Below are 9,436 nucleotides of genomic sequence, written 5' to 3' on the forward strand. Positions count from 1 at the left end.
AGAATTGGACACGACTGAGCGACTTCACTTTCACTTTTCCCTTTCATGCATTGGAGAAGGAAATGGCAACCCATTCCAGTGTTCTTGCCTGGAGAATCCCAGGGACGGGGGAGCCTGGTGGGCCGCCATCTATGGGGTCGCACAGAGTCGGACATGACTGAAGCGACTTAGCAGCAGCAGCATAAGGTAACCACATCTCTTATATTATACTACATACATTAAAATTAAAAAAAAAAACACAAAAACATTCCTAAGTAACCAAACACATCACACAATACATAAACATATTCCTTGGTTGCTTTACCCTGACCAAATAAAAGTAGAAGACTGAGCATTTCCTCATTTCTTGGCATTTTCCCTTGTGGCTCAGCTGGTAAAGAATCTGCCTGCAATGTGGGAGATCTTGGCTCAATCCCTGGATTGGGAAGATCCCCTGGAGAAGGGAACAGCTACCCACTCCAGTATTCTGGCCTGGAGAATACAGTTCATGTGTCACAAGAGTCGGAGATGACTGAGCAGGTTTCACTTTCACTTTTCACCACCTGGACAAGGGCAGAGGGTTTATCAGTAAAATCTGAGGAGTCTTATGTTCTCCTTTCCAAGGTCAAAGGCCTGTTGCATGAATATTACAACCTAGACTCTCTACCTTTTAACTCTTGTCAGTGAAGTTTTTCAAGTCATCATGTTATTCAGGGCTATGTGGGCATAGATTCTTAAGTCAATTAATATAGGTGAAATAGGAGCATAAGGAACATAGAACTGCATATGATCAAAGTCTCTCCTTCCTTTTTTCCGAGGTGTATTTTTTAAATTGAGATATTAGTTTAATTTACTATAACATCATACAAGTTTTAGATGTACAACACAATGATTTGGTATTTGTATATACTGCATATAGGGGCTTCCCTGGTGGCTCAGATGGAAAATAATCACCAGAGTAAATCTAGTTAACATCCATCATCACATTATGATTTCTTTCTTGAGGTGAGAACTTTTAAGATCTACTCTCTTTGCAACTTTCAAGTGTGCGATACACTATTATTAACTAGAGTCACCACACCCTGTGTTATGTCCCCATGACTTATATGTAACTGCACATTTGTCCCTTTTAACCCACTTCACCCATGTTGGCTGCCCACCCAAACCCCGCATCTGGAAACCAACAATCTATTCTCTGTAGTTATGTTTTGTCCATCATGGTTGTTTTTTGATTCCACATTTAAGTGTGATCATACAGCATTTGTCTTTCTCTGACTTATCTCATATAGCATAACATGCTCAAGATCCATTCATGTTATCGCAAATAGCAAGATTTCTTTATGGTTAGTCCATAACCAATACATTAAAAGTATCTGCATAATCCTGATGTATAAACTTTGGGTACCTCCACACCCTTATATTGAATAAATTGTTGATAGTGGTATGTGTGTGTTAGTTGCTCAGTCTTGTGTGACTCCTTGCGACTCCATGGCCTGTAGCCCATCAGGCTCCTCCATCTGTGGAATTCTCCAGGCAAGAATACTGAAGTGGGTTGCTATTTCCTTCTTCAGGGGATCTTCTTGATCCAGGGATTGAACCCAGGTCTCCTGAAATGCAGGCGGATGCTTTACCATCTGAGGTACTAGGTATAAATTCATGTAATTTCACTCTTCTTCACTGTCAGTTTGATTAACCACAATTTTGCTTCAGTCCCACCTGAGTCCCAAGGTCTAGCACAATAGCAAGCATCATTTGCACCTGGCCTGAGATGGGACATGAAATAGTTGCTGTACTTTGGCAAAATCTATTACTATAACGATAAAACTGGAGCAAAACAAACAGAATATTCACAAAAGAGTGTATCTGTTTTTAAATCAAAAGAGCAGTGCAATGAATAAATTTTGTGGATTTTGATTCTTCACAATTGTTTGCTATTTCTTGGCAATTTCAGTTGTTGTGAAAAAAAATACTTTAAGAAATAAATATTATCTCTTTACAAAAAAAGAATATCAAATATATCCAAGATGCTTTTCAAAATGGAAAGATAAAAAGGAAACAGGTGAGACTCTTGTCAAATTTTAATCGGCAAAGCAAAGAGTATTACACTCTCTTTCTCTCATCCCTAAGTTGTGTCCAACTCTTGCAACCCCCATGGACTGTAGCCTGCCAGACTCCTCTGTCCATGGGATTCTCCAGGCAAGAATACTGGAGTGGGTTGCCATTTCCTTCTCCAGGGGATCTTCTCGACCTAGGAATTGAACCTGGGTCTCCTGCATTGCAGGCAGATTCTTTACCAACTGAGCTAGGAGGGAAGCCCATATAACACTGCTGCTGCTGCTGCTAAGTCACTTCAGTCGTGTCCGACTCTGTGTGACCCCATAGACGGCAGCCCACCAGGCTCCCCCATCCCCAGGATTCTTCAGGCAAGAACACTGGAGTGGGTTGCCATTTCTTTCTCCAATGCATGAAAGTGAAAAATGAAAGTGGTCGCTCAGTCGTGCCTGACTCTTAGCGATCCCATGGACTGCAGCCTTCCAGGCTCCTCTGTCAATGGGATTTTCCAGGCAAGAGTCCTGGAGTGGGGTGCCATTGCCTTCTCTGCTATCACACTAATAAATATTAATTAAGGTATTAAATATTTAATTTCTAACTCTAGTTTATTGAATGGTTCATTTTTATGTATTTAAAGGCCTATTATGAAGCCTATACATAAAGAAATTCCAATGTGAAACCAAACTATTTAACATGTTCATCTCAACTAAAAATTTCATGTATCTTTCCAAAATTTAAATCATCTTAGAACACTATATCTCAGTTTATATTTCCCTCACATCAGGAAACACATAATAAAACACGGTTACAAATACATCACCTACAAAGTGGTTGAATCTTTAAATATAACTCTCATTTCACATGTTTCATTTCATTTCACTAATGATGTATAATAATATTGTTCAATTTACAATGAATGTCAAATTTCTGGGAGATGAGATAATGGATATTTACTAACTCCATTTTTATATTACTCACAACCAACTATATAGAGGTATGTAAGTCTTCAATATCCTTCAGAAAAACATTTCTTACAGTGAGAAATAGGAATATGCCTTAGTAAGAAAGAATTTGATACATAATTACTTTCTTTGATGAAAATGCAATATTCAGACTATTACCACATGGATTTGAATATACCCATAGGAAAACCAAATCTCTTATATTATACTACATATATTAAAATCCACCAGAATAATAAATACCAATAAGTAATCAAACACATAACAAAAAATGCAAATATACTCTTGGGTTGCTTAACTGTGTTACCAAACAATAATGGAAGACTGAGTGCTCGCTCGTTTGTTGGCATGAACTACACTAAAATTGGGGTTCCCAGGAGTCTAGGTGGTACAGAATCTACCTGCCAATGCAGGAGATGTGGCTTTAGTCCTAAGGTTGGCAAGGTCCCCTGGAGAAGGAAATGGCATTCCACTCCTGTATTCGTGCCTGGGAAATCCCATGGACAGAGAAGCCTGGTGGGTTACAATCCATGGGGTTGCAGAAGACTCAAGACACGATTTAATTGAGCATGCATGCACTGCACTAAAGCTAGTATTATTCAGCTTTAGCAGGAAAAAAGAATTATTACACTTGCTGGACCCATAGTCTAGAAAACCATGATCTTTTCTCCCTTTGCAACTCTCAAACACCCTTAGAATGGCAGAAAGGCTTTGGAATCCTTAGTCTTGAGTGCAAACCTGAACACTCTACTTTAAAGCCGCTGACCTCACTTCTCTTTCATCTGACTATCATCTTCTCTCACCATCCAGCTTGTTGCCTGAATCGAACACTGGAATCAGTTTACAGTCATCCAAGTTTGCCCATTGTCCCTGACATCTTTTCAGCATCTCAACGTGGCCTCCCAGGACTAGTCCCTCACTTGAGCCTGCCTGACCCTCCGTGCTGGCACTGCAAGCAGCCTGTCATCTCAATCTGGCTTTGCTCTTCTCCAGGTTGTATTATATTATGTTGGCCAAAAAGTTCTAATTTTTTTTCTGTACAATCTTATGAAAAACCCAGATGACCTTTCCTGTCAATCCAATATTTTAAGCCACTTGAAAGCTTGTTATAGAATCTGCCTGTAATGCAGGAGATGCAGGAAATGCAGGTAAGATCCCTGGATTGGGAAGATCTCTAGAGAAGGAAATGGCAACCCACTGGAGTATTCTTGCCTGGAGAATCCCATGGACAGAGCAACCTCGTGGTCCATATGGTCAAAAATGGTTGAACATGACTGAAGAAATGGAGCATGCAACAGCTTGTTTTAAACCTGCCTTTTCTTAATCTTCTCGATACATTCTTGGGTTCTCTTGCAGAGAAAGCAACAGAAACCTTTGAGAGTAGAAGAAATGTCTCAGAGAAGAACAGTCTGCAGCAGAAGTTATCAGATCGTGGACTATGCAATCAAACATTCTGATTATCCAAAAGAAAGCTACAGTCAGTGATAGAATCCTCCTTAACCAAAGGATTGGCACCAGGAGTTTCTTTGTTAAATGGAAAAGTCCTTCAGATATATTTATTTTCTGATGCATCTCTTCATATGTGACCATGGCCTCTTTTGGCTATGTCCATTTAGTAGAGTGGGTATAGACTTTTTGTTCAAAAGTCAAAATTATCACACATTATCTATAATTACTACATTCAATTTTTTAAAATAAAATATACAAAAACAATTAAAAAAAAAGAATACAGATGCCTAAGCTTTAATTTTTATCTGTTTACATGTTGGAGATCATTCCTAATTGGATAGTAACATTTTTAGGCTCAAGGGTCTTAGCAAAATTTTTCATTTTTGTTTTTATTGAAATAGCTCCCATCATACTCACATGTCATTCAGTTCAGTACAGTCGCTCAGTCGTGTCTGACTCTTTGTGTCTATACAGTCCATGGAAGTCTTTATTCCAGAACCCAGAGTAGTCCTTACTCACCACAACTGGAGGGAAGCCCATGCAGCAATGAAGACATGGCACAGACAAAAATAAGTAAATTATGCTATGTAAAAAACAAAGATCAAAAGTCTCTTTCAAATCTAAAACCATCTGTGATCATTAAGAATATATTTTATGAAGTTTTTTTTTTCTTCCTCATCATATATGCTGTATTCTCAAGAAGATTACAAAGCCTTTTAGGGTAGAATATATGTGTTTCACTTATTTGTATCCCATGGACTAAATATTGCAATGTTCTATCCAAAAAGGTGTTTGCAGCGTATATTTAAACATTATAAATTACCTCCTGTGTTATAGCATGAGTGATACAGACAAAAATGTCTTGAATATAAGATAATCCCAGTCTCAGTTTTTTCTCAGTGTTCAGCCATCTGAAGGCTGTTCTCAGTTATCCCAAATTGATGTTGCTTTTTATCAATTATGACATGGATTGGGTTGGGAAACTTCAAGGCACTTTCCAATTTATAATGAAATATAAGCTAACTGTTAGGATTTGGTAAAAGTACTGCTTGTGGTATCATCGGAAGCACTGACCTGTCACCTAAAAGTGTTTAGGTAGAAATGAATGATTTCTTGATAAGCATCTGCCTGAGTTCAAAAGAAATTTCCAACATGTGTGGCACTTACACAGTGATAGCAGAAAATATGGTACCTAATTAAAGCCTAAATAATAATCAAGAATCTAGTGGTGAGTTTTCTTGCCACTCTTGCTCAAGAATTGTGGATCTTCTGTTTCAAATGGGGGTAGGAAGCAGTATAGAGTTGCCCCATATGTGGTAGCATGAAAAATTTTCATTTCCGTATCTACAGGAAAGTATACTGAGAAAAACTGGTTAAGTGGCTGTCATAAAAGATGATCAATGAATAACTTCATAGCTCCAATTATCCTTTTCTTGATCAACTCACACACACCCTTTGTTCTGTCTCTTCACTGTCGTATTTCCACAAAGGGCAGATTTGGTTCAAACACAATGCTGTCTATTACAGGTAGCACACATCCGATAATTCTTATGAGTAACATCAGTAGATATTACTAGTAGATGCAGTAGAAACACAGTGAGTATTTGTTTCAGGCAGTTGGCATTCACAGTTTAGAATTTTCCCTGGTTTTTGAAAAAATAGTTTTACTTTTTAAGAACTGAATTATGAAACATACCAAGAGTCTCTGTAAAGAGCATTGCATGCAGCATTTTTCATTTAATTGAAAATACGCTAACTCTTGATTGCTTAGTGAAATTGTCACTTCCAGCGGCTTTTCCCCCCTGAAGAATATTCCTCCTAGTTCTAAAACATCAAAAGATATAAATTAATGAGAGAGAAAAGTCTTATACAGTTATTTTTTCTTAGAGGATTTCATTGAATACCTCAAAAGTTTAATATTACATTGCTGATAGTCAAAATCAAGTTCATCTTCCAGGTGAACTTCAACAGAAAATCTTCTTCTGCTTTCACGAGTCATTTAAAACATTGCAGCATTTCTCAAATGTCTAGTTATACAGTCAGTACCTTAAAAAGAAATCTTTCTTAGGAGTTAGTGAGAGATTGAAGAAACCTCTGAACTCACTCATGTTTACAAATGCAGTTGTAACTAGTCAGTTTGATAAGCAAAGAGAAGTGGCCTGGGGCTGAATATTCACTATCAAACAACGAATCTTCAAAGATTGTCACTGCTGCCCTTACACAATAAACACCACACACTGTACATCGTGGGGGCCTAAATTAATTTGGAAATCATCAAGTGTCCATGCAAAGTTACCAAATGGATGCAGGTAAAAGAAAAATAAATTCCACTAATATTATTATAGTATTTGGATGGAAAATCTTTTAAAAATGGGAGCATGTATGGATATTAATTTGGGGGGATTTATTATTACTACTTTGATTATATTCCTTTTAATTATCTGCTACATCAGGTTAGGGATTTATTTTAAATATTAATACCAACATAAGGACACATAGTACTGAATTTACAGCAGCTAGAAAAAGACAAAGATAAAATATGAGGCAGGAAGTGAAATTATAACAAGTCCACAATGGTATCAAATTAAGGGGCAGTATTGCATAGAGAGAAAGCTAACTTCTCAAAGTTGCTTGAGGTGCCAAGAACAGCCATATGTGAGAACCCAGCTTAATTTGAATACCAGAAACTGGACCAAAAGGAAAATGAAGTTCATAAAAATATGATGATGCTAAAAGCCAAAATTTAGACAGCAAGAGGATAAGGTAGGGCAGCTGTAGATACTGAAATTCAGGAATAGAGGTAGATATGAAAGCAAATACACTAAGAAGCATCAGGAAAACAAAGCACAAAGAGTGTAAGAAATAAATCATCAAGAGGCTGTGTAGCCTGATCAGAAGAGCAGGAGAACCACAGTACAAACACTTGTGTAAACAGGAGAACCAGATGATGCTCAGGAGAGAAAGCCTGGGACTTAGTGAACCAGAGAACAGAAGACACCGGCATCAAGAACAAGAACTCTGGAGCAGGGCTCATACCTACGCGTTTCCAGAAACAGCCCCAATTTCAATGCTTGGGCACTATAGCATCTAAAATTGTTACAGGGAGGGATTATAGCTTGCTATTATACTGAGAAAAGGACAATAGTGTTTATCAGTTTATTTTGCTCATTAAACTACAAGGTTAATGCATAGTTATCCTTTGATAATTGATTCCTTCAGTTTACAGTATGGATGACTCACTGACACCCTCTTCAGTCATGTATCGGATATTTAGATGTGTTATAAGATCACCAAATTATATCTTAACCCAAATAATTCATATAGCTATCCATCTACCAATAAATGATCAATTGAGTTCGAATTTTTGATATTCTGCTATCCTAAAGGTCAGTTCAGTCTCTCAGTTACGTCTGACTCTTTGCGACCACATGGACTACAGCAAGCCAGGCTTCCATTTCAATCACCAACTTCCCTGTCCACCACCAACACCATCACCAGCTCAGTCATGACCTGTTTGTGACCCCACGGTCTATACAGTCCATGGAATTCTCCAGGTCAGAACACTGGAGTGGGTAGCCTTTCCCTTTTCCAGGGGATATTCCCAACCCAGGCATCAAACCCAGGTCTCTACCGCATTGTAGACCGAGAGCCCACAAGGTTGTGTGATATGACATGAGGAAGTGAAAAGATGACATTATGGTGCCCAGTCACCTCCATCTGCTGACAATGAGACTTAGGAAAATCACTTACCCACTCTAAGTCTTATTGTTTCATTAGTATAATTTGGTGATAATAATGTCAAGCCTATCTCACAGGATCATTGTAAAGCACAAATTTTACAAAATTTTTCAAACTTTTGGCAAAGTATCAAGGAAATCCATGGGGTTATTAAGGTGGGTTAGCAGATTCAAGCGACACTATCCTTTTCTCTTAGTATTCTCTTTGCACTCAAGAGTAGCAATCAAGCATTCATGTGGTTACTCTTCCCCAGCGTGATGGTAAACCACACAGATCAACTGTACTATTCTTGCCATTTCAGTATCTAAAATGCAAGCATTAGTCAATGTAGAGTGAAAAAGTTACAAACTCCTAGACGAGTTTGCTGCTAAGAGTCTGCAGAAAGTCCCAAGACATTCAACTATCTTTAGAGAATGACCTAAACACTGGCTCAGAATTAACTTAAGCTCCAAATGTTTGCAGAGCAAAGGAGCACTTCTGGGAGCAGTACAAAAATGCAGGGAGTAATCTACTTCTATAACTACATCTGCACAAATATCATCACCTATTTAAATTTACACAGTGGAAGATGTTGCTTCTTCTTCACCCAGCTACTACATCACCAAATCCTGCTCAGGGCAACAGGGAGAGATGAGGCTTCCCTGGACAGGATGGCTTTTGCTAACCTCAGGCTAATACATCATCTCTGAGTGGCTCTTGTTTTTATTTATGCAGAGTCCCACCTGCTCCTGCTGCTCGTGGTGTCAAACCTACTCTTGTGCCAGGGTGTGGTCTCTGCACCCCTCTGTCAAAACCCATCTGGCAAGGGCCAGATGCCCTTCAAAACCTGTTTGACACAGCAACCACGGTGGCTAACCATAACTATAGGCTCGCCCGAGAAATGTTCAGTGAATTTGTAAGTACTGTACTTCTTGCTTGGAGAAGGCAATGGCAACCCACTCCAGTACTCTTGCCTGGAGAATCCCATGGACGCAGGGGCCTGGTGGGCTGCAGTCTGTGGGGTCGCTAAGAGTCGGACATGACTGAGTGACTTCACTTTCACTTTTCACTTTCATGCATTGGAGAAGGAAATGGCAGCCCACTCCAGTGTTCTTGCCTGGAGAATCCCAGGGACGGGGGAGCCTGGTGGGCTGCGGTCTATGGGGTCACACAGAGTCGGACACGACTGAAGCGACTTAGCAGCAGCAGCAGCAGGTATATATGCATTATATTTGGTTCAAATACTAAAAAAAAAAAAAAAAAAAGATACTTAATAA

The 9,436-nt window shown here is 38.9% G+C and overlaps 1 pseudogene; it reads left to right on the forward strand.

The window, feature by feature from the left end:
• The window catches only part of LOC104992634, a 17,779-nt pseudogene that overhangs the window by 289 nt on the left and 8,054 nt on the right, over window positions 1-9,436 (forward strand).

Source organism: Bison bison, unplaced genomic scaffold, assembly GCF_000754665.1.
Source record: "Bison bison bison isolate TAMUID 2011002044 unplaced genomic scaffold, Bison_UMD1.0 scf7180017864220, whole genome shotgun sequence".
NCBI classification, from domain to species: domain Eukaryota; kingdom Metazoa; phylum Chordata; class Mammalia; order Artiodactyla; family Bovidae; genus Bison; species Bison bison.